At 41.5% G+C, this 27,074-nt stretch overlaps 1 long non-coding RNA gene across 1 annotated transcript in view; it reads left to right on the top strand.

Annotated features, from left to right (window-relative positions):
* The window catches only part of LOC103691306 (uncharacterized), a 58,292-nt gene that overhangs the window by 27,999 nt on the left and 3,219 nt on the right, over positions 1-27,074 (top strand). Inside the window, exons 2-3 of the long non-coding RNA XR_015653065.1 lie at positions 8,408-8,637; positions 25,857-25,989. This is a non-coding gene — a long non-coding RNA (uncharacterized LOC103691306). The remainder of the gene's footprint in view (positions 1-8,407; positions 8,638-25,856; positions 25,990-27,074) is intronic.

Raw genomic sequence — 27,074 nt, 5'->3', positions numbered from 1 at the left:
TTTATGGTTCTCCAGGGCTAAAGTCTGTCACAGTGAGAACAGCATGGCATGGAGGCAGAACAAAGGGGCTGATCTCCTTTCATCATACATAGAAAGCAGAGCGCAAACAGGGAGTGGGGCTATAAACCTTCAAAGCCTACCCACCCCTTACGGTAACAAGTAACAATCATCTTCCAGTAAGGTTGCACCTTCCTAAAGTCTCCACACCCTCTCTAAGCAGCTGCACCAACTAGGAGTAAGCATCCAAATACATAAACCTATAAGGAACAATTTTTATTGAAGCCACCCCAGTAGGAGTCCTACTGGCCATGTAATATAGAGTATTTATTAATGCCACAGGCTTCGCTGTTCATTAGAGAGCATTTATGTCTCCCTACCTTGACTTCATTAGAATGACTTATGGTAGAGTATCTTTATGCTGCTCCAGAATCGGGACTTTCTTTCTAATTCCTCACAGAGTAGTCGTACCAGAGCTGTTCCAACACAGATGAGTTTTGAACTTGAGCTCAGATCAAGCACTAAGAATTGTGACCATATTTCTATTGGCTTCTTCAACTCTTTTATTTTCTAAACTCTCACTTTGGGGATTAGAGAAAAATACAAACCTTAGATAAAGAAATTTCTCTGACCCCAAACTGCTTGGGGCCAACAGAGATGAAGGGTTAACTAGAGACCACAACACAAGTGCTTATCAAAGTCCCACGCTGAATCTATGCTTGGTTTGAAGTTCTTCTTCATGCACAACACTGTGGACCTTGAAGCGAGTCTTGTTACCTCACTCTCTTCACTGAGATCCACTGGAGGATGAGTGTACCGACAAGCTTTTCTTTGGCATGGGTGTTTACTGTATAAATGATTCAGCAGTTAAGAAGCAATGTGAAGCCAGCTTTAAATAAATCTGTGTTGGCTCTGTACAATGTTAAACCATCTGAGACTTGTGCTTGGGGTGGGGTGGCTGTGAGGCCTATCTAAACAAGCAAAGATGGACTCTTGACTGAAACATATCATTTTAGGGAATGGAAAGAAGAGACACCTACTCAGAAGAACTCAGAGAGATGATCCCAACATAAAGCAAGAAGCTCTAGATTTATAATTAGCTCTCATATTCAGGAGCCCAATGGACCTGGGCCATTTACCTAACCACTCTGAGCCTCTGTTAACATTTGGAGTGTGGTAATGACAGTTGTGGTGCCCACTGGGAAAATGACACGGGACATCTTGCATCTGTAATCAATCTTTACAGAAACCTCTACTGCCTTTTCCAATGGACAGAACAGTGATAATAAAAGGGAGAGGAGTTTATATATTTGTAAATGTATTTACTCCACAGTAGACTGTGTAGTACACCCCATGTTCTCCAGCCTTCCTGCTAAGAATAGCACTAAGAATTAGAGTGTTCATCCAGATGCTTAAATGATAACAGATATTTAATTGTCATGCTCAGAGTTAGCAAGTGGTGTGTCCTTGTGTAAATGGTAGTGAGCCTGTATGTGTGTTTCAAGCACTTAACCTATTTGTTCTGCTCTAACAGCATATTTATAAAATAGCTACTTATTTTGTAAGACTCTGGAGGTTGGGAAGTTCAAGGTCAAGTGGTCGTCACACTCTGTGTCTGGTGAGGACCTGTGTGTGGATTTATATATGGGCTCTCTTGTTATGCTGTTCATGCTGTGGATACAGACAAGACAACTCTCTGAGGATTCTGAGGGCTTTTTTATTATTATTATTTTAAAGATTTATTATTTATTCAGGGTGTGTGTGTGTGCGTGTATGTGTGTGATCTTGGGTGGATAGTTGTCCAAGCAGGCAATCAGGCAATGAAAATGTGTAAGATCCCCCTTGAGCTGGACCTTCATGGGTCCTCAGAACTGAGCCTAGGTCCTTTGGAAGAGGAACAATCCTTCTGAACTACTGGGCCATCTCTTCAGCCCCTGCTAGGACTCTTCTGTAAGGGCACTGACCCCATTCACGAGGGCTCCACTATTGTGTGCTCATCACCTCCCAGCACCTAATAGAGTAGTGTATTCTGAGGAGACACACATGCTCAGACCATAGCAGCATGGGCAGTGGTCCAAAGGATAAGGAATTACTTATAATATTAGCAGTCAACAGTTAGTGAAAGTTCACATGGAGTTTGAAATACGGTACAGCTTGCCCTGTGTTCTCAGTACCAGGCCAGGAAACAAGTAGCATTTTTAACCTGAGAGAAGACTGGAATTAGGAGGGGTAACACATCTTGTTTGCTGCTGCCCAAAAAGTGATTGACAGATGGGGCTCTTCAGGGTCCAACAGTCTGATTGCAAGGGTTCTGAGCCAGGATTTTGTGTGGTAAAGGTTAGAGGTGGACAGCAGCTGTAAAGGTCACAGCTGTAACGGCCTTCCTTAGAGCACCTCCCCCACCCTGTTTATACTAGACACTGTAGGTCCTTCCCAAAATAAGCCCCTCAGGATGAGACTAATTACTTGGGTGTGGAAAGTGTAAGCTTCTTCTAAGTTTTTCAGGGCAACCCCTGGAGAGAGAGGGGGTCGAGGGATTGGGGAGGGGAGATGGAGAGGGTGCTCACATAAATTCTTTCACTTTTGGGCAAACATGCAGTTATTCCAGTAATAGCCAGCGCAGGGGACAGTTTTTCAGGGAACCTAGAAAGCGATGCTTTTATAAGCTGTCTGCCTTGTTTTGTTTTTTTTTTTTTTTTTTTGTTTTGTTCCCTCTCTCCTCTCACCTGTTTGCCCTGGGAGATGAAATAGTTTTGGTTTGCAAGCTGTCGCCAGGGAATGGAGCAAGACTTTGTGTAATAAACAAGAACACCTGCCAGGGCCCCCAGCGAGTAACCAGACTGCCAAGGAAACCTGGCCTGGTGACAAGGTCCATTCAACATGACAGGGGTCACTGAAGAGTCTGGCTACTTGCTGGGGCCTCTGGCAGAACACCTATCCCAGCTCCATGAGGGACAAATGTGCCCCTCCCTGTGCTGCGCCCTGCAGATCCTCTGACTATCCCCAGACTGAGTGGTTCAGAACATACGAGAATAAGAATAGTGTGTGTGTGTGTGTGTGTGTGTGTGTGTGTGTGTGTGTGTTCTCACGTGTGACAATTCAATAGGAAGAAAAAATATCTAGAGCCTCCATCAAATTCCCAAGGATCCAGAACTCCGACAAGAGAACCCCATGCAGAAGCAACATGCCCTGGCCTTCAGAACAGCTGGCTCCTAGCTTTTACTTCTGGAGCAGCAGGGCTAAGGCTGTCGACCTTCCGTCCTCTTATGAAGCCGAGGCATTTATGAGACCACAATATGGGGTTGTAAGGTTTAGCTTTAACCCCCACCCCTTTTCTAATCTAAGCCTAATCCTTCTTAAACCTTGCCTGGCCCTGGCTACTAGGAACCAGGCCAACGCCAAGTGAGACGCTGCTTATTCATCTCAGGTCTAAACCCACTGCTCCTGAGCCACAGAAATCAAAGGGAGCTGAAAAGGCCACCTACTGATGAATGGTAAACAACGGGTCGTCAGGACTCACTGGACCCAAGGTTGGACCACAATCCCTCTGTACAATTCCAGCTCAAAGAAGGTCAGGGCTCCTCGGGAGATGGCTAGAGACAGGCGCAGATGCTTCATGCAAGTTGCCGGGAATGTAGACACAGCTGCTCCTAATGGGCCACTTTCCCTGGCTGTCCTTTCAAACCACAATGGGGCCTTGGTGACAGTGCTCCGTTCCAGACAGCCCCTCAGCCAGCTTAGTTTGTTTGAATAGCACTTTCCAGATTATTCCGCGAGAAGCCTCAGATGTGCATGGATGAGGTGGAGCAGAACACATGGTCTGACCCCTATTTTTACAGAGCAGTTGTTATGGTCTGTTTTGTATCCGAGGGATTTATAAGAGACGTTATTTTGGGAAGAGGAGAGAAGAGGAGCAGAATTCTATTCTAAAACCTGCCCTTATATTTAGTGTATTCTGGCCCGAACGAGTTAAAATGGACGAAATCTTGTAGATTATAAGACCCAGCAAGTTGAGTTTTCTTTCTAGCTTTCTCTGCTGCCCCCTTTTGAACTAATGTTTTGTTTAACCCTTGATATGAGTATTTGACAACTCTGTCCTCACAGTGATCTTAACCACGAGGATAACAGGATGAACGCAGTGTCCCCTGTGCCATTGCTGTAGCTTACTTCACTGCCCTACGGGAGCTCATGGAGACCGAGTGGGTGGATGATCCCTCCTTGACTCTCCATAGCAGCAGCTGCCTCAGATTGGACTTTTATAACCTAGTTATTGTCCCAGTGCAAAATTTGCCACTAATGTTCAATGATGGAGAGGCATGTGTTTAAAGAAGGTATGAATAATTAATGATTAATAAAAGAGTAAGTCCTGAATCTCAGAGCAAAACAACAGCAATTTATAAAAGAGCTCATCACCACTTTACAACCACTCAATTTCACTCGGTCTATTTTTGTGCATTGTTTTTAGGGTAGGTTTTTTTTTGGTATTTAAAATTAGTTATGATTATCTGGACATATTTAATTTTCATTCTATAACTTCACTTAACAATATGATCTGATGAGTCTTTTTCTATTATTCCAATCTTCTCCTTTGAATTTGTTTATTCTGTGTGTGTGTGTGTGTGTGTGTGTGTGTGTGTGTGTGTGTGTGTGTGTGTTCACAGCTGCTATGGTACATATGTTGAGTCTATAGGACAACTTATGGCCATAAAACAACTTGAAGTCTCCTTCAAGGTCTCCTTTCATCATGTTGGTTCTGAGTATCAAACTCAAGTTGTTAAGTTTATTAGCAGACACATTTACCTCCGTACCATTTTGTTGGCCTTCTTTTTTCATTTTCCCATGATGGGGGCTGGGGGGATGGACCTCTTAAGCTGAAGGCTGTATAAGTCAGAGTCTTAGTGTTCAGTTCGGAGGAGCGTTTGTTGTGCCTCCTGGCAGAAGCACACCCCACTCTAGAATGAAGACTTCTAGGCCGGCAGAGCATAAAGTTATGGAAACAGGAAGGAAAATCTCTTAGAGTGTCACTAAAACTGATGGTGAGTGGTATCACTCCCATTTCTACCCTTTGATTCCTGGACCAGTGACTCCTGGCTACAGAAGAAACACTACCATATATTGTATGGTGATTCAATATCTGTGAAGCCTTCTGGGGAGTCCTGCACAGCCCTCAGATTACTATCGCCAAGTTTGAACTGTAGCTATCTATTTAAAAGGCCATTTTACAACTCTGCCAAACTAGCTACTTCACGATGGTGGAGAGTAGACCAGTGAATCCCATGAGCATGAACCTATTACTACAGATCTTTGATTGGGAGGTGAGTTTTCTGTCTAGACATAGTGTTGTATGGAATATGGTGGCAGACATTCTGTAAGAACATGGAGGGTAGTTTTGGCAGAAGCACCTTATGTAAGAAAGGCACATCCACACACAGAACAAAAATCTATCCCAATAAGGATAAAGCATGGCCTTTTCTACAGTGAAGGAGTCCAGTTTAGTCCACCTGCCATCAGGTTGCAGACTGGCCATACCTGATAAAGGTGCCGTAGAAGAGACTTAATCTTTGTCTCTGCTGCCATCATATTTAGTACTCAGCAGTAGCCATATCCTGGTTAGTGTGGAGAATGAAAGTCCATATTATTGAGCCAGTGATCTCGGCATTTATGGTACTTTATTCATGGGTCCACTGATCAGTGAAAAAAAAAATGGCCAAGAATAGAAGTTGACTGCTGGGCTGGAGAGATGGCTCAGTGGTTAAGAGCACTGACTGCTCTTCCAAAGGTCATGAGTTCAATTCCCAGCAACCACATGGTAGCTCACAATTATCTGTAATTGGATCTGATGCCCTCTTCTGGTGTGTCAAGGACAATGCAGTTATGTACATTAAAAAAAAAGTTGACTGCTGTATATAGAATGGGTCATAGCATCTACTTAGTTATTAAGTTTTCCTTTGCTGAGGTCACATTTTGATGACCATTTACAAATAAACAAATATCTTTATATCCCTTACCCACTTGGAGATTACTTATTCACATAATTCTTCCTCAAATATCTTTCTCACCAATATTCCAGTCATGCTTCAGAGAAGTCCCTGACCATCCAACCTAACCATTGACTACAGCCCATGAATAAGTATCTACATTAGTTATTTTCCTGTTACCGTGATTAAAAAAAACAATAAAAGTGAAATTAAAGAAGGGAGGGTTTATTTTGGCTCACAGTTTGAGGATACAGTCTGTCATGGTGGGAAAGTCAAGTTGACAGGAGCTTGAAGTAGCTGGTCACATTGTAACTTCAGTCAGGAAGAAGGTAGGGATACATTGTTAGGCTCAGATTACCTTCTTCTTTTAATGAAGTTCAGGATTCAAACCCAGGGAACAGTACCACCCACCGTTAGGTATCTATTCCTACTGCAATTTAGTGAATCAAGATAATCACTGATGGGCATGACTGGGATAGCCCAACCTAGATACCTGAGTTGGTATACCCAGAAGCTTGTCTCCTAGGCAATTCTAGAGCCTCTTAAGCTGACAATCAGCTGACCATAACAGTATATAAGTTCTCATCTGACTATTTTCTGTCCAAGCAAAATGCAATCTTGCGTACTATCTGACATTCTTCCTATAAATGTGAATTTTATTTCATCAGATGAAGTAATGAGAAAAGAACCATACCTAAGCTTTACAAATATATGGCTTGGACTAAGCCCAGAGCAGTTCTATCTCTGTACTATCTATCCCTAGACCTAAGCCTGGAAGCTTCTAGTCTCTGTACAATCTAATCTTCTGCAAGTCCAGACCTTGAAATCTTCAGTTTCCAGCCTCTGTATGTTAACCTAGACCTAGAATGTTTTCAACCTTAGTTTCTTCTGAACTTTGGCTGGCTGGTTCAACTCAGCTGTTTTGTCCCAAACTGCTTTCCAAGCTGATTGATTCAAACTGGCTTCTCTCAGCTTCTCACTGAATTGCTCTACCTGGTTTCAAACTAGTTCTGGCAATTTGTTTTAATCTTCTGGCTCCTTCTTATTCTCTGACTACAACTGCCAAACTAACCTTCACTCACACACTACAAGAACTCACAAACAAACTCAACATTGCATTGCCTGAACTCAACTCTCTTTGTATTGCTGTTAAGTAACCTCTCTATTCTGTCTGTTCTCGTGAGTGTTGGGTGTATCCTATCTCTGACCCATTCTGTTAAATCTTTCACTTTGTCTGTCCCTTAATTAGACATCACTTTCAAACATGGTTGCTTCCTTCTACAAACTAATCTTACCTATAATGTTTGGGGTTAAAAGTATATGCTAAGAGCGTGTTTGTATTCCAGCCACAGGGATTAAAGGTCTGTGACATGTCTGCATTCCAGCCTGATCACACAGACCTAGGTCCTTGGATGTGATTCCCTTGCCAGAACAGTCATGTTGCTGGATTACAATTTCTCTACAATTCACTGAGCATAGTGAAAATTTGCCTTCACCACTGCTGAAGCTTCAACTTTGTTCCAAAAGGACATAGATTGCTGGAGCTGTCCACTTCTGTGTAGTGTCTGCACAGTGTGCAGAACCATTTATAAATTGGGTCTCAGTCTTCTCTTCCTGAATCAAGCAATCATACAGCATACCCCATGAGACCAAATCTATATTCTTAGGAACAGAAAGCAGTGTAGAGTATGCATAGGTGCATAGGTGTGGTGGTTTATATAGAAATGGCCCTCATAGGCTCAAATATTTAAATACTTGGTCATTAGGGAATGGCCCTACTTGGCAGGGATTAAGTGTGACCTGAATGAAATAAGTGAAACCTTGTTGGAGAAAGTATGCCAATCGAAGTGGGCTTTGGGTTTCAAATACTCAAGATAGGCCCAGTGTCTTCTCTCTGCCTACTGTCTATAGATCCATATATAGAACCCTTAGCTCCTGGCCAGCACAATGTGTGCCTGCCTGATGCCATGGTTCACACCATGATGACTGTGGACTAAGCCTCTGCACTGTAAGTGAGCCCCAGTTAAACGTTTTCTTTTATAAGAGTTGTTGTGGTGGGTGGGGAGCACCCTCTCAGAAGCAAAGGGCAACATTTGGAATATAAATAAGTAAAATAATTTCATAAAAAAAGATTTACTGTGGTTGTGGTGTCTCATTGCAAAAGAATAGGATATTGACTAATCCAAAGGACTTAGGTAACTTCTTCACATAACTTACTCATGTTATTAGGACCTCTTTGGGCCCAATCATGTAGTATTTCTACTTGATAACACCTTCCTATATACATTGCCAATGCACCTGCCAATTCATGGTTTGATACGTCAGATAATAGCCAGCTCATAATGGGAACTTCAGGTGGGATGTTTATCTGATACCCATTGTCAAATGTTCAGTTTCTACTAAGACATGATAGCAGATCATGTATCTTACAGGGAAAACAGATGTCTGAAGATGATGGTTGACTCCAAAATTCCAATGGTCTCTACTATTACCTGCCCTGTGGCCTGCCAAAGTCTCCAAACAGCAACTCTATTTGCCACTAATACCTCAAGCACCGTGGTGTCTACTGAATGATAGGAACCAAATGCACAGCAGCCGGGACCTGTTGAACAGCTTTCTTCCTTCTGTTTCTGACGCCACTCAAAACTAGCAGCTTTCTAAGGTACTTGGCATATGGGAAATAGTGCCACAAACTAGTGATTACATACTGCTTCCAAAATCCAAATTAGCCATTAGGCCTCCTTCTCCCTCCTCCTCCTCCTCCTCCTCCTCCTCCTCCTCCTCCTCCTCCTCCTCCTCCTCCTCCTCCTCATCCTCTTCCTCCTCCTCCCTCCTCCTCCCCCTCCTCCCTCCTCCCTCCTCCTTCTTCCTCCTTTTCCCTCCTCCTCTTTTTTCTCCTCCTTCCTCCTTCCTTCTCCTCCTCTCTCCTCCTCCTTCCTCTTCCTCTTCTTCTTTTCTTCTTTCTTGGTGGAGAAAGGAATCAGGTACTTAGGACTATCACTTTAGAAGAAATGTTTCTGAGTGTCCTACTTTATTGGGATCCTAGAAAAGCAAGATGGCCCTTGAGATATAGATAGATAGATAGATAGATAGATAGATAGATAGATAGATATCACATAAAGAATGAAAATATTCTTTCTCTTGGTGTATTTTTGACCAAGAGTGAGTAAAAATTGGAATTCTACACTTTCCTTTCTGTCTGTCCCATCTATGACTTTTCTCTCTATCTAACAAAGTGTTTTGCTCTATACTTGTTGAACAGCACAGAAAACATAGTACAGGAAAGGAATGAGGACTTTCTTTTCCTATTCAAATGTTTTTTTTTACCAGAATTAACAAAGGAAGGATTTACTTTATGAAGTCTACTGTCCTAGTTAGGGTTTCTATTGCTATGATAAAACCACCATGACCAAGGCAACTTGGGTAGGAAAGGGTTTATTTAATTTTACTTAATCTTTGTAGTCTATCGTCAAGAGAAGTTAGGGCAAAAACTCAAAGTAGGCACCTAGAGGCAGGAGTTGATGCCTATTCCATGGAGAGATGCTGCTTACTGGCTTGCCTTTTTATAGTACTCAGGACCACAAGCCCAAAGGTGACACTATTCACAATGGGCTGGGTCCTCTCACATGAGTAGGAATTAATAAAATGCATTACAAATTTGCCCACAGGCCAATCTGATGAAGGCATTTTCTTAATTGATGTTCTCTCTTCCAAAATAACTCAGGCTTGAGGTGAGTAGACATAAAATTAGCCAGTGTACCTACTGACCCACAATAATACTCAAAACCATAAACAGATGTTATTAACCTATACTTGTTGCTTTCACCATTTATGGCAGATTTCTTTTCAATAAGGTTGATTTTCACCTATTGGCTGCTTTGAGCAAATATTAGTCTGTTGATAAAAGGATACATGCCTTCATGCACGTGCATATGAACATGCACTCATGAGTGTGCGCACACACACACACATACACACACACACACACACACTCACACACATGCATATACAGATAATACATTATTTTGGGTCAGAGACATAAAAGAGTAAATGATTTAAGATCAAAGTTATGCTTATATTATAAAAGTTGATTATATGAGAAGTCCAAGTCTTAGTAAGGTTGGTTATGTTGATCTCTTAAAAGCAAGTTAAACAGGCTGAATACACAATAGTGAAACCAATTGAGTCTATAGTTTTAAATGGCTTCCAAGCACTTTATTAACTCAGTTACAAGATCAGGCAATATTTCTGAAGGCAAGAAATATTTTTTTCAGAAAAAGCCACTTTCATGGTTGTTGTTTTTTCCCATTCTATGATGTATGTATGTTCTACTAACAAGTTCAGAGTGGTTGCTCCCTTCAACTCCTTTGGTCCAAACAGCATAATATAATCAATACAACGGACCAGTGTGATACCTTGTGGAAGAGGTAGATGGTCAAGATCCCAGAGAACTAAGTTATGATGCAGGATTGTTGAAGCAATATAACCATGGCATAAAATAGTAAAAATGTACTATTGGTTTGCCAGATGATCTCCAATGGTCTTTTTTGGACAAGTACGAAAACTATGTCTTCAAAGTAAATATCTACATACCAGATACTAGGAAATATGTTAAACTGTCCAACTAAGAAGCCACATCTAGTACAGTAGCTGCAATTGGGGCCACTTCTTGACTAAGTTTATGATAATCAACTTTTATTATCCATGATCTGTTCATCTTCCAAACAGGCCAAAAAGGAGAAAGGGTTAAAAGGAAATATGATAGAAACCAGCACCTATGCATCTTTCAAGATGGTGGTGGTAATTGCTGTAAGCCCTTTAGGGATGAGATATTGCTTACGATTCACTCCTTTCCCAGTAGAGACAGCCCTAATGGCTTCTATTTGGTCTTTCCATCCATATAGTCCTCATTCTTCAGTTCAAGAAACCAATGTAGGGATTCTGCCAATTTCTAAGTATATCTATATTAAGTGTAAATTCTGGGGAAATAACCATAGGATTAGTCTGGGACCACTCTGGGCCCACTATGAGCTAGACTTTAGATAAACTCCATTTCGACAGGTCTCTTGGAATAAATATCAATTCAAAGACAGTGTTTTGTAGGCCCCCAAAGGTAGAATTATTTTATACCAGTGCATAATTAACCTAACAAAAGGCCATAAATCTCTGGGCTGGGGATTTAGCTCAGTGGTAGAGCGCTTACCTAGGAAGCACAAGGCCCTGGGTTCGGTCCCCAGCTCCGAAAAAAAGAACAAAAAAAAAAAAAAAAAAAGGCCATAAATCTCATAGCAAAAGATGGGAGAATGATTAATTGTATAACTTTTTTGTATTGCAGTAAGTTCCTTTTTCAACAGAACCTTCTTTCAAGAAGGTCTGGAACTACACACTGCCTCATCTGAAAACTGATTAATGGGTCATGAGTCTCTCTTGCTGACTTAAAGTAGCTTTTTAGTCATTTGCTCTGAAATTTTACTACTTATATAGATCAATCAAGAACAATCAAGAATTCTGTATGTTTCATTCCTGGGACTATCATGATTAAATAGCCAATGGTCTATATGAGTCAGACCATTATAAACATTGCTTTGTCCATGGTACCCAATATAGTAAGCACACTCACCTTGATGTTGGTTTCGCAGTTCTGCCACTTGATTCTTGTTACTCTCTTTTCCTACTAGACCCCCTGCATTTAACTTATCCAGTGGAGCAGTCACATCTCCAACTGTAGTGACTGGCACACAGACCAGGGCAATGACAGGGCTTTTTGAGTATGCTGGTGTTTCCCCTATAAATCCCCTTTTTCCTGATATTAGTCATTGTGGAGGATTAGGTTTACAGGGCCAGTTCATGACAACATTCTAATCTTCCTGCACTTTTGAATTCCTCCAAACATTAAACCAAGGCATCTCAGACATCTCTAGTTCATTAATAGACATCTTTTGTCCCCAACTTCAGGCAACCAATTAAATAAACTATGTATACCTTTTTATTTAAAAAGAAAACTGCACAAGCTTCAACATTAAAGTTGGAATTTCTTCTCAGTGCGTCCACCTTGATAAACTCAGACTTATTTATTTTTATAAGTCTCCCACTATTATCTCTGAATGAGATCTGTACAGAGAAGGGATTCCCTTTTGGACCCATAGACCTCTCTTTTACAGAAAGATCCTTTATTAAGTGGGGAAGAAAAGATAATGGTTGCTTTCTGACTCAGGCAGAAGAACAGAATCAATGACCACATAGGCATGCTTTTTAAGAAAAGAAAAGGGGAAGAGCTATGTTAGAATGGGCTAGGATGAGGTGATATCTTTTGATTGGGCATGCTATTTATGTCAAAGGGGGCTTTGGATTGTTGGACTTTAATACTTTGATGCTGAACCTTGGTAGTCACCCTTCAGAGGAGGAAACAGCCAAAAAGGAGACTAGACCTTGGTGGCTAGCTTTAGGAGTTTGATCTAATAGTTTTTAGCAGGATAGAGGGAATGGAAAGAAAGGGTAAGGCTTGCCAGAGCCATGCTTGCTACCCTTCAGCAATATCACCCTCTTAAAATCCATCCCCAAACACCCAACCTGGACTTCTACTTTTATGGACTAGAAAAACTCATTAAATTCTGTAGTGGTTTGAATATGCTTGGCCCAGGGAGTGCTGTTATTAGGAGGTGTGGCCTTCTTGGAGGAAGTGTGTTACTCTTGGGATGGGCTTTGAGAGAGCTTCCTCCTGGCTGCCTGGAAGCAGTCTTCTACTGGATACAGTTGGACCAAGATATAGGCCTCTTAACTCCTCTATCACCATTGCTGCCTGTAAGCTGCCATGCTTCCCACCTTCATGATAATGGACTACTGAACCTGTAAGCCAGCCCCAATTAAATGTTGCCCTTTATAAGAGTTTCTTTGGTCCCTGGAACTTTGAGTTTGAGGGGTCTGGTTCGTTGATATTGTTTTTCCTATGGATTGAAAACCCTTTAAGTTCCTTCAGTTCTTTCTCTGACTGGGGACCACATGCTCCATCCAATGGTTGGCTGTGAGCATCTGCCTCTGTATGTGTCAGACTCTGGCTAAGCCTCTCAGGAGATAGCTATATCAGGCTCCCGTCAGCACAACGAGTATCCATGGAGGGACCTATGGCTCCAGCTGTAATGTAGCAGAGGATACCTTATTGGACATCAATGGGAGGAGAGGCCCTTGGTCCTGGGAAGGCTCAATGCCCCAGTGTAGGGAAATGCCAGGGCCGGGAGGCAGGAGTGGGTGGGTGGGTGGGTGAGGGAGTACACTCATAGAAGCAGGGGGAAGGAGGATGGGATAGGGGGTTTCCAAAGTGGAAACCAGGAAAGGGGAAAACATTTGAAATGTTAATAAATAAAACATCCAATAAAAATTAAATTAAATTAAATAAAAAGAGAGTTGCTTTGGTCATGGTGTCTCTTCACAGCAATGGAAACCCTAACTAAGACAAATTAAAGTAAATTCTTTATGTGTTTAGTGTACTTCCTGCATACCTTATCTCTAGGAGCCTATTGATCCTCTCATCTGATCATAGATACAGTGGCAAAAATCATTGGGCAACAAGTGTCATCTTTTTCAGGGAAGAGCAATAGTAGTTCTACAGATACTATAGGATTAATTCTTCCAGGAAAGGGTAGAGAAGGCAATAGTGCTGAGGTTGGGGATGTGGATGTATCCTCTGCTAATGGTGGAGACCTTGTTTCCTATGTGTTTGTAGGGAGAGGATAAACCTATGAGAATTTAAGGGTTCAATAGCCCCAGTCACCTTTGATACATCTCCATCCCAAGCTACAGAATCCTGCTCCTTTAAAATCCATGCCCTCTCTTTTCTCCATCCCAACTTACAGAACCCCAATTCCTTTCAAATTCTTGCCCTCTCTATAACTACAGATAACTTTTGAAGCCAGGACTCTAACCTTCATTGTAAATCAACCAATTGTATGAGAAGGACTTGGGTTCAGCTTTTTTGGTAAGATTGTCCCTTCAGCTGTGTTGTAGAGCAATTTCCTCCAAAATTAAAACCTTTCGCTTTGGAGGGAAGCTCATTAAGACACAAGATCTTAAAAGGCAAGGTAAACACAACAGCATGTTCTAAGAGGTAAACTTGTTAAGACACCAGATATTTACCCAGGAAATAAACAACTCAGTGAGTTCAGGAAGTCCTTGAAACAGACCAGATTCACTAGGCTCTTTTATCATATATAAGCATATACAAGCAGGAAGGACTCAGACTAGTCAAACTGCTTGGAAAAAGTAGAGATTCTAAATTCCATGAAAGAAGCTCAGACCACTTGAGCTACCTGGAATGAGTGGACAGTCTCTAACCTGTTGGGCTGCCTGTAGGTTGTACAGAGCACTTTCAGGTTTCCAACTTTCATGAGCTTTCCACCATGCTGGGGTGTACTTGGGGTAATGGAGCTGTCTGAGTCATTTACATTTCTGTGAAACCCCTTATGTTATATAAATAACCCTGATAAAACTCATTGGTTCACCAAGTTGGTCATCAACGATATTACTACTTTATCCTCCTTGATTCCTGATCTGTTGTCAGTAAACGTTTAGTCATATCTCCCTTAGAGGCTGGTACAGGGAAGGTTTTTCTCTTCCAGGGCACAGGTAGAGATCCTGAGAATGTTTGTGTGCATCTGGAACTGGGAAATTTCATGTTTGAGTTTATTCTTTCCCTCGCTACTTTCTTTAGAGATGGTAGAAGCAATCAACCGACACCAGCGTATTCTGTTGTTTTCCATATATTCCGTGCTCCTTATAGAGGGTGAATCAAGAGTATTAACTTGGACCCCACATGCTCAGAGGAGAGGAGGAGAGGGGATATACAGGATGATGTCATACATACCTGAAGGCAGGTACACGACAGAACGAGGCCTGTGATTGGACAAGAAGGAAGGATGGGTAGGAAAAAAGTTTGAGGGAAGAGAAGGAAACTGGAATGGAAGAGACAAAGCCACCGAGATTCCACTCTGTACCTTTACACACATTGTTATGCACGTTATTAAGGGATGGATATGTATAGGGCTTTGTATGTTTAGGTGGGCAATTATATCTTATCAATTGGATCAGAAGTTATTGTGTTGTGTGTTCTTTCTTGTGGCGAATTAAGTTTGAGAGTGTGTAGCAGCTGGGACACTAAGCTGCCACAGAATTGAGATGTATATTTCTGGCATGGTGGCAACCTGCCTTGGGAACTGGATGAGTAAAGAGATTGTTGCCAGGCTCAAGAGAGGCCATCGGCAGTGTGATATGGGATAGAGCAAAGCGGGTGAGAGGCTTTGCTGACTGAGATTAAGATATCTACCAGATATCTTGGGACACTGCAGTGCCAGATCTAGCCATTTTTTATAATTTTACAGCAACCGGGATGGGGAGAGAAGCATTGTGGGAGGGGGTGACTGGGAGTGGGGCAGTGAGCAGGATGTAAAATGAATGCTGTTAATAATAATGATGATGATGATGATGATGATGATGATGTCAAATTGCCCATCCTCCAACATCTTTGCTCCGTTACAGGTAAATGGCCAATACCCAAACAAAAGACACACAAAAAGTAGAGATATCAGAATGTTGATGCTGAAGAAGAGAAGGTTGTAAGGAGCCAGAGAAAAGAAAGCACATGCCCTGGTCATTTGAAGAGCTCCTGACAATTCTTAGGCCTTCAGGAAGCCAAGAGTCTCACTAATTTCCAGGCCTGGGAGCTGTGACCGTATAGTTCTCTCTAGGATGGAGGAATGCTAGTATGCATTTCTACTAGAAGTAACAGCCAACTGCTGCTGTGGACTAAATAATCAGGACTTCCTAGGTTTACCCACAGCTATTACAGTTGTAGAACTATGGGTGTCAGTATGTGGTTACCACAAAGAGCCTAACACCAGAGGTACCACCTGTAGTCATTACTGCCTTGTGCTTCCTGGGGCAAGCACTGAGTCATACAAAAGCAACCTAAGACCAGTGCTTAAAGAGCTTCTCTTTGCTCTGTATAGATCCTGCAAAGGGACCTCACCTGGCTGTTGAGAAATTTGACTCTGATACCAACACCCTTAACTATAGTCATGAGTGAGCTATTTTGTCCCATATCACCATTTGAGACTAGAGAAAATAATCTGTCACTAGGTGAGGCTTTCAGAGACAACAAGGAAAAAGCTGCAGCCAGCCCCAAGTGACGATAAGCTGGTCTCTAAAGTTGCCTTTTATTTAACAATAAAAGGTCTGTGAGACAAACATACAAGGTGACCTGGAATGGAACTATATGCCCTCTAAACTTTCTGAGTCTCCTTGGCCCCACCCTATAAAGTGACCTAGAAATGAACTTTGCTTTTTACAATGCTAAATCTCCACTCAGAGACATTTCAAACTGCCTTTAAAAAAAACCAAACAGGCCAGTCAGGTGTGGCACACCTTTAATCCCAGCATCTGGAAGTGGGAGGCAGGCACATCTCTGATCTATAGAGCTAATTCCAGGACAGCCAGGGCTACAAGTCTTGAAAAATCAAAACCAAACTCAAACAAACAAACCAAACAAAAACAACAAAACAACAACAAGCAAAAAAAAAAAAAGCAACCAACAACAACAATTAAAAACCCCAAAGTCATAACAAAGAAGCAGGAGATGTGCGAAGGGGCACAAGATCAAGTTGCCCACACTCAAGAATGTGCCTGCACCTGCACATGATGATGAGTCTGTCATAGTAAGTGTGAGCTTCTTCAATAAGAAAGCCCCTTGTTTCCCTTGCTTGGGAAATACCTATTTGTAATAATTCTAGGGCTCTTATGTATTTGTTTGTTTGTTTGTTTGTTTATTTATTTATTTATTTATTTATTTATTTATTTATAACATTTTACTTGATCTAGATCTCTCTCATTGTAGGCCCTAAACCTCTCTTGACTCTTTGATCTCCTGGTATGTCCGAACTCTCAATTGCATTTAGTTACAAAAGGGCACTCACTCAGCCAAGAGGGGAAATAGGTAGTAAAACTGGCAAAATGACAAACTAGAGGTGCAGTGGTTGCACCAGTAGGGCTAGGAAAGTATGTAGAGGGCCAGTGAGATGGCTCAGTGGGTGAAGGTGTTTGCCAGCAAACCTAAGAGCCTGACTTCGTGAGACCCACATGATGAAGACAAGAACAAATGTGCAAGTTTCATATATATCTATATCTATGTAGATATAGATATATATGTGATATTTTAAACATGTTTTGCTGATTATTTGGGACTCTAAATATATGTATATGTCTATTTGGATGATGATATATATTACATATATATGTATTATATATACACACATATATAGTACAGTCTGATATATATCAATCAGCTCTATGAAGATAGTATTGTCAGAGCCAAAGTGAAATGTATGATGAGAGCGGGGATGATTAACCTGGCACAGAGACAACATGCTTTTTGTCCACTCTTATTTAAAGGCTCTATCTACGTGGAGTCTTCATACCCAAGAGCTAGACTATAGTATGAGTGCCATATACAGCATTGATATATCACGATATAGTAATAACTAAGGCTGCCACAGTAATGTTGCATAGACTAGTGCCCCAAACAGAGGTTTGCTTACTTACTATTATAGATGTCTGGACATCTGGAATCATGGACTAGTTATTCTGGTAGTCCTTATCCCCGATTTGCAGGTAGCCACCTTTTGTCTGTGCCTTCACACAGTGGTTTTTCTGTATATAACTATGTCTTATGGTTTATAAGGGCAGCAGTCATACTGAATTAGGGCTTGATAAGCTTATTTTGACTTAGGTACCTTAATCAGGACCTCTGTCTACGAAGACAGTGATATTTTTCAGCATAAGATGTTTTGCTGATTATTTGGGAATTTTACATCATGGACTCTGATCACACTAGCTTCCCAGTCCTTCCAAGTCTGTCTCCTCCAACCTTATGACCTCTGCCTGTCAAAAATAGACAAAACAAAAAACAAACAAAAAAAAAAACAAAACAAAAAATGAAGGAGGAGGAGTAGGAGAAGAAGGTAAAAAAGAAAACAAAAAAGGAAGAAGAAAAGGAAGGAAGAAAGGAGAAGAAGAAGAAGAAGGAAGAGGAGGTGGAGAAGGAGAAGAAGGAGGAGGAGGAAGAGGAAAAGGAGGAAGAGGAGGAGGAGGAAGAGGTGGAGGAGGAGGAGGAGGAGGAAGTCCAATTTGTGCTGCCCATATACTCACTGGAGCATTGTTGAACTCTTGGTGGCCAGTCCCTTAAAGAAAACTGAGACTCCTGTCAGAAGGCATCAATTGTGGAGAGCTATACTTCAGCTATCACAATTTTTAAGAGTTCTCTTCAATGGCTTCTGTCTAGGCTGTTACTTTTGGGGAGATAGGGGGTAGGGGTAGGGGTTGTCACAGAAGCCTTCTATGTCACTTTTTCTCAATGGTGATTCTGCCAGAGACCATGTGGATGTCCATGGTCCATGCTGTCATCAGAAATCATGTGAAAGTCCATGAGCCATGCTCCTGCTGTCTGTAAAGGGCAAGGAAGCTATTTTTGCTATGAGATTGAGGACTCCCCTTGACATTCAAAGTGCTGGATTTGGGGAATTTAACATACAAATTGGGGGGAGCACAATTTAGCCCATATCACAGAAAAAGAAACACTCTCCAGAAGAATAAGACAGTGCTAGAGGAGAGAATTCTCTTTGTATGAGAAAGGACTGTCACAGTATTTTAGTATTACTGTCAGTAGGACGAAGCTTGTAAACAATACACCATGGCTGTCTGGTGGCAGGTGGATTTCTTGTTCCCAGCAGAACCGCCAATACCTGGCATGAGGTGTAAGGCTGAATGGTCTCTTTCTGACTTCTGTCTTTGAGCTTCACTGCAAGCAAAACACTTTTCTCTTTTCGCTCTAGCGTCCCTTTATTTCTGCAATCCATCTCCTAAGGCGGAATGAGAAGAGAGGATATAAATCATAAAGGAGAAGAGCATTTGATCATGTTCTCTCTGGACAGAAGGGTCACAGAAACCTCCATGTGCCCGTCCTTAGTTGCTGATGCAGATGACAATTATTCTCTCTTGAAGCAAAGTGGGAAAAGGATCCAGGACGCTCTTTGTGGGGATGGCACCAAGAAAGATGTTTCTAGACTCTAAGTCACAACTTAGCAAAATATTTCTGCATAAAGCTAGATAGTAAACATTTCAGAGCCCTATGACCAGAACACCTCTGTTGTAAACCTCTTCAGCTCTGACACTACAGCACAAAGCAGCCATGAATGAAAAAATATCGCTATATCCAATAAATTTCTATCCCCTACACAAGCAACAGGTCACCTTCAGGCTATAATTTGCCAACCTTTATAATAATCCAAGGGAGTTAAAAAAGCAGTTACTAGATTGAAGTGTGTGTGTGTGTGTGTGTGTGTGTGTGTGTGTGTGTGTGTGTGTGTGGTGAGCCTAGACTTACAATGAACTATAGTTTTTCATTGGCTTATTTAACAAATTACATATGCCTGAATATAAATCATAGTTTAGTTCCTTTGAAATACTTCCATCCACGTCCCACAGAGCGGCTGGGTGGGAGGTCAGATCATCTGTAGTTTAGAAGTCTCCCCTAGCGGTTTTTCCCTGTACTAATATTTGAGAACTCTGCTTCCAGCCTTTCTAATCTCAGCTCCCATCCATCAGGAAGCCATTTTCACCTTTGTGGAATAGTCTCCATGGTGACAACAGCTACCCCAAGCTCCCTTATTAACAGAAGGGAGTGCACAGCTCATTTCTAGTGACTGCCATTTAACCCAAGGAGCAGTTGAGCAGCAAATGGCTCCCTCTTAACCTAACCAATTGAAGCAGTAATTATGAAACCAACAGAAGTTTGCTTCTGATATGTGCAAGGACTAGCTGCTTATCTTATGACTCACATGTTGAAGAAAGGCTTAATTTTCAAACCTGAGCAATTCTTTGTTTTGGGTTCTCCAAAATGACCAAGTAACACAAGTTAAGGAACACTTACTGGTTATGACTCCATCAGAGCTTAAAGAGAGAGATTCAGAAAGGGAAAGCGCAGATGAGCAGAGGTAAAGCCAAGAGCATGGACTGTTACCAAGGGTCCAGTGGGCAAATTGGAGCAGCACAACCCCTTCCAATGGTTTCTGGCAGGCTTCTTCTACATTAGGAATCAGCAAGCTTTCTGTAAATAACTAAGCTTTCCAGCCATATTCAAAGAACTCGGCTATGCTGTATTGGTACGAACATAAACAGTCTTCAAACAGTGTATGTGGCTATGCATTCTTAACTCTCTGTGATGAACCCTAAAATCTGAATTTTATATGATTCATATTTTTGGTTGTGAGCCTAACCTTTAACAAGAAATCTCTCCAACCCTTACATGATCTTTAGAAGTCAAAGTTTTCTTTCAACATTTTTCCTTCAACCATTAAAAACTATACATAACAGTCTTAATGTTGGAATATATACTAGGACAAGTGAACTAGACACCCAGTCTAAAAACAACAACAATTTGACGTATGGACCATGTGCTCTCCCATATTTCTACATTTACTCCTGAAGCTCCTGCTATGGGTGTCTGGTACGACTTCAAGTTCCAAGTGGCTTCTTACCCTCTAAGCCCTTATCTACTTTTCTGATGCCCCTCATTGTTTCAGATTTGTGGCACCAAGTCTAACACACCGCTTTAATAAATGTCTCCTGAGCCAGAGTTTAGATACCAAGACAAAAATATAAACATAGTTAAAAGAGAAGGCATTTAAAATAAGTTATTATTATTATTGTTGTTGTTGTTGTTATTATTATTATTATTATTATCGATATTCAATGAGATAGGCTTTTTCTGTGTAACAGCCCTGGCTGTCTTGGAACTCACTTGGTAGATAAGATGGCCTTTAATTCACAGAAATTCTCCTGCCTCTGCCTCCCAAGAGCTGGGATTAAAGGCATATACTGCATCTGCCCTGTAAGAAGGCATTTTTAATACCTGTCAAGTAGGTTGAACAGTAGCCTCTAAATTATGCCCATGGGGCCAGAGAGATGGCTTAGTGGGTAAAGGTGCTTTTCTGTCAATGTCAAACCTGATGACCTGAGTTCAGTCTTTGGAACCCACGTCCTGGAAAGAGAGGAGCAACTCCCACCAGTGGTCCTGTGACTGTCACATGTCTGTTGTGACAAATATACAGTAAGCAAATGGACAGAGAGACAAAGAGAATATATCCTTATTCTGATAGCCAGATCTTGTGATGTGGTCTTATTTGAAAGAACAAAACAAAAATATTCTTTCCAGGTGTAATTAAGGACTTTGAGATGACATCACTCAAGATTACCCAGATGCTCCCTAAATACAATGACAATGTCTTTCTACAGTATAGAAGAGGAGACATAGGAAAGGTTAAATGAAAAAAAAGAGGCAGAGGTTGGAATGCTACAGCCACAATGAATGGGATGGATATTAGAAGCTCACAGGCAAGAAAGAATTCTCCCACAAAGCCTTCAGAGTATGACACTGCCAACATCTTGGCCTACAGAACTGAAGTTAAACTCCTATTGCTTCGAAACACTCAGTTTGTGCTAACTTGTATCAGCAATTCTGGGAAGCCCATGCCCTACCCAACATCCTTCTCCTCCAGTTGAGTTAGTATAGTGGCATCTAAATTTCAGTTAGCATTCATTTTGTACAGGGTTCATACTCTATCCACTAAGCCTTTGTAGCAGTCTTAGGAAATTCATGTGATGACTCCCTGGCTGACAACTGACAGAACTAGCACAGATCCCAAGCCTTCTAACCTGTCTCCTCTTAGTCTTCACATTCCTGCTAGGCTCCTACTCATCTGCCCCCTCATAGGTCACAAACCTGAGGAGATTTTGGCTTCTGAAATCTTTTTTTTCAGAGGGCTGAATTCCCTGAAAGGAATTGGTCCTATTACAGCTTCCCATTCTCAGTTAAACAAGGATAGGAGAGTCTGCTGCTTGGGTTTCAGCCATGGAATCTTGCTTTCAATCCTTCCCTTTTATTGTTGTTACTCAACACTTCCGTCCTCCATCCCTCTTTGGTTTTACAAGAGGTGAAAAGCGCATTAGCTTGAAGGGATGCAAGCTTCCTAAAAGTCCCCAGGCAGCACTGACCACCCATAGCCTTTACTTTCCAGGTAGGAAAACAGTGAGTTGAAACAATGTCAGGCAGCTCAGGAAGATGCTAGCCTTGGAAGTTCCAGCCCACTGCTGGGAATTCATGGAGAACAAAATATCCAGTGGACATTGAGACTCTCCCATAGAAGAAGTTTCTGTGGACCAAGTACTGGCTTCACAGTTGGTGTTCCCCTGGGGAAATTACAAGTGTGAGAGTACTTAGCTCAAGGTTTGAATATCCTGGGATTGGATTACTTGGGCAAATCCACCTCAGCCTCATTGAGACTTAGTTTCTGCTTTTGCAAAGTGAGACTAATAATACATGTGCTTTGTAGATAATGCAGTCTGGATACTTCCTATCCAACATGCTTCAGAGGAATGGCCTGTATGACTTCAGATTATTTTGGACTATGGAATTTCATAAACATAGGAAGATACCTTAGGTATGGAACACATTTAAATATCAAGTTCATTTCGTGTGTTCTTTGGTAAAACCATGCGTTCATGGTTCTATAGTAAAACACAAGGTTTTACCATAATTTGATCCATTCTGGTTTTTTGTAGTACTGAGAGCTAAAAGAAGAACTTCAAGCAAGTTAGGCAAGAGCTTTAACCACTGAACTACATCCCAAGCTCAGGAGTTTACACTACGTGTTCATCATTCCTGCATCCTGACTGTATTATTCACATGAGGTCTAGGGTATGATCTTTTTTTTTTTAAACTTCTGTCATTGTACCAGAGGGTGAAGCATTTTGGATTCTGGATTTTAAGATTAGGAGTTCTCAAGATACATCGATATAAAGACACTGACCCAGGGAAGCAAGGCTTGCCAGAGCCTTAGCTCCTGAAACCTGCCTTAAAGCCCGGACTTACAACTTTAACACACCACCTCCCCTTCCATCAGCCTAGCCTCTCCTTCCTTGTTAATGGCAGCTTCCTTTTTTACTAGATGTGACTGACACTGTCATTTCATTTTGAGAAACTATACAGAGGCTCAAAGAAGAACACAAATAAAAATAAGAATGTCTGGGCCTGGAGAGGTGGCTCAATAATTAAGAGCAACTGCCACTCTTGCAGAGTGGCTCAGCTCAGTTCCCGGCACCCACAGGTGACTCACAACCATTTATTACTCCAGTTCCAGGAGATCCACCATCTTCTGGTCCTCTAGGGTACCAGGCACATACACGGTACACCTACGTCCACACAAGCAAAATATACACATACAAAAAAAATAATAATAAAGCCCAAAGCTCTCTCATGAGCAAACCCACCATTAAAACTAATTTACAAAATAGAAAATAGCTTCAGAGAAGAGGAATTTTACGTAAATGAAATTAAGATTATTTTTTCCCCTCTGTGTTCTGGCCCAGGCTGTTTGATAACCGCAGCCCAAGAAGATGTGGTCAGTGTCATTTCATCGCCCTCTTGTCTCCACTCCTACTGTCTTCCAGAAGCATTCATTATCTCAATAAATTCCAGAGGATATGAAGGCATTATTATTCTGCTGATTCTAGTGTGACCTCTTTGTTTCTGAAGTCAGTCCTTTGCTTCAAAGATGACACACTAGCAAGAATACAAATGCTCTCTACGATTCTATTCTCCAGGTCCCATGGCCCCCACATGCCAAGTCTGAGAAACCAGAATGTATGATATCATTAGGAGAAAGCAGCCTGATAGATGAATGTGTGGAAAGGTCACAGTGAAATCTATTAACATGGGCATATTAATATGCATTAATAATTATAGCTAAAAGAATTATCTACTGAAAAGAAAGAAAGTAGCAGTTATAGAATCACAGTTTTGGATAAAATAGTCAACATGTCCTTAGCACTGGTATTTTATTAAGTATTTAAAAGTATTTCCTATCCCTTGATACAGAATGTATGTATATAATTTTGTATATATGGCTATTGAATATAGTATTATGTATTCTATACTTCTGGTAACACTTCTCTTTTTCATTATTTGAAGCTGGGGGGACAGTTAATTAATTGTACAGCTATAATGATAAACTCAACATAGAACCATAAATCAAGCAGCTAGGCAGAGATTCCTCAGAAGTTCCAGGTCTATGTATTCTTTTTCAAAATATCTAAAAAGAAAATTGTATGTGTGGGTGTTTTGCCTCTGTGTATGTGTGAGAACTACATGAACCACTGATGCCAATAGATATCAGAAGAGGGCATTGCATCCCCTGGAAATGGATTTAAGGATGGTTGTGAGCCACCATAAGGATGCTCAGAACTCAATTCAGGTCATTTGAACGAGCAACAAGTACTCTTAACTGCTGTCTTAGTTAGTGTCTTATTGCTGTGAACAGACACCATGACCAATGTAAGTTTTATAAGGGACCACATTTCATTGGGGCTGGCTTACAGGTTCAGAGGTTCAGTCCATTATCATCAAGGCAGGAGCATGGCAGAACCCAGGCAGGCATGGTGCAGGAGGAGCTGAGAGTTCTACATCTTCACCTGAAGGAAGCCAGGAACAGACTGAGCATCCTCAGGCAGCTAGGTCTCCAAGTCCACCCCCACAGTGACACATTTCCTCCAACAAGGCCACTCCTTCTAATTGTGCCACTCCCTGGGCCAAGCATATGCAAACCATCACAACTGCCAAGCCAACATTCTAGTCCCAGGTTATGTTTTTAAGGTTAAGGTATAACTACAGACCTTAGCCTCTCCCACTAACATTTACTATCACTGGTACCCACATGGTTATCATCATCTACCTGTTTCTTCCTTGTCATTGTTAACCTTGGTGACTTGACTAGACTGAAAGTCATGTAGAAAATTGGTAAGACCTACTTTTGGCTGTGTCTGGGAGAATGTTTCTAGAAATGATTGGCCTGAGAGTCAGTGAACTGCGGGGAAGCCCCATCCTGAATATGGGAAACATTCAATAATTTGGGATCTCAGAGGGAACAAAAAGTGGCCAGAGTGGGAAATTCACAGGCACATACATGCTGATTCTTTTGGAACAGGAGGTTTCAGACATCAGAAAAGATTCTTCAGAGTTTGAATGCAAACTTGTACCGACAGCTTTTCAGAGACCTTTCAGATGGCTATGTCATTGGATGTATTTTTTCTGAAGGTACCAGCTTGTTGAACTAAACAGCTGCTGGTTTTCTTGGCTGTCTAGCTTGAAGAAAGCCATTGTGCGAGCCAATCCAACAAATCCCAGTATAATTACATTCTATTGGTTCTGTTCCTCAGGAGATTTCTCATAGCTTAGTCTGCTTAGTTCTGCTACACATCTGAAAGATGACCAGTGTTATAGATCATATATAATTTTCTCTGAAAATTCATCAACAAGATCTGAGGGATTTGAGGGGCAGTCTCAGTTCTTACATGTCAATATTTATCCTTTGATGCATCTCTTCATTTTTCCCAGAGGTAAAAAGGAAACAAAACCCTCATTCTCTATGATGGCTAATCTTGATTGTCAACTTGACTATATCTGGAATGAACTACAATCCAGAAATAGAGGGCACGCTTGTGAGAGATTTTCTGCTTGGTTTGAAGTTTGTCAATCCACTTTTAGTCTGGACCTTTAAGATAGGCAGGCACACTTTTGATCTGAATCTTACAGCAGGAAGACACCTTTGATCTAAATCTTAAGACTGGAAGACACAGATTTTAATTTCCATTTTGAGGCAGTCAGTCATACATTTAGTATGGGCCATATCTTCTGCTAGACATCTACATGAGGGTATTGAAGAAAGAAGCCTTTGCTCTCTGTCTGCTTGCCCTCATCTTGTTAATAAATCCATTCCTTCACAGGCACCGGAACCTACTCTTCTAGCACATATTGAAGACCGACTAAGGCATCCTGTCTTGTGGTACTGAGCAGATCCTAGATTCTTGGACTTCCTGCTCACAGCCAGCCATTGTTGAATTTTCTAGACTGCAGCCTGTAAGTCGTTCTAATACATACATATATATTCAAATGTATATAACATATACACACTGACTCAACAGGTTAAGAAAGGCTTGTATTAGGGATGAGGCAACACAAACCCACTTAGCAGCACATGGAGAGAAATACCCTCTACAGAGTAGAAGGGAGATTCGGGAGGCAGAAAATCCAGTAGTTTGTACTTATTTTCATTGAAAATACAATATATTTTGATTACAATTTGCCCTTTCCCAGCTCCCCCAGATACTTCCCACCTCCCCACCCACAAAAATCCACACCCTTCCAATCTCCTTCATTAGAAAACAAACAAGCATCTAAAAATGATGATAAAATAATATTAGATAAAATAAAAAATAGCAAACCATAACAGGACAACACAAACGGAGGGAAAGGAGCCAAGAAAAGAGCACAAGAAATACATAGAGACACAGAAATGTGCACATGTACACACACAGAAAGCTCATAAGAACACAATACGGGAAACCATACTATATAAGCAAAAGACCTGTAAGGTTAAAAACAGCAAAAACAACAGAAAAGAAGGAAGGGAAGAAGGAAGAAAGCCTTAAGAAATACCATTAAATTTAATTTTAGTTGGCCATCAACTGCTGGGCATTAGTGGAGACTGCCCCAAAGTGTGGCTTGCAATCCCAGTGAGACTCCATTGGAGTGATTACAAGTAGTGATCAATTGGAAATTAATTCTATGTTAGGGATGATGACCCATGTCCACTTTTCCTTTGGCTTTAGGACCCCATCTGATACATGCCCATGCAGTCTCTGCGCATGCTCCCACGGTCTCTGTGAGTTCATGTGTGCTTCATTCCTGACGTGTCTACAAGGCCTTCTTTCCTTGGGGTCTTCCATCCTCTCCGCCTCTTTGGCGTGTGAGCCCAGAGGGAAGGGTTTTGGTGGAGACATCTCATTTACGACTGAATGTTCCAAAGTCGTTCTCTCTACACGTTGTCCCTGTGTTTGCTCCCATCTACTGCAGGAGGCAGTGTCTCTGATAACGGCTGAGCAAGACACTGATCTATGAGTACAGGAACATGTTACTAAGAGTTGTATTGCTCTGCGCCTTTG

Source organism: Rattus norvegicus, chromosome 1, assembly GCF_021556685.1.
Source record: "Rattus norvegicus strain SHRSP/BbbUtx chromosome 1, alternate assembly SHRSP_T2T, whole genome shotgun sequence".
Taxonomy (NCBI): domain Eukaryota; kingdom Metazoa; phylum Chordata; class Mammalia; order Rodentia; family Muridae; genus Rattus; species Rattus norvegicus.
The sequence above is the reverse complement of the archived record's forward strand: the minus strand, read 5'-3'. Positions and strand labels throughout refer to the sequence as shown.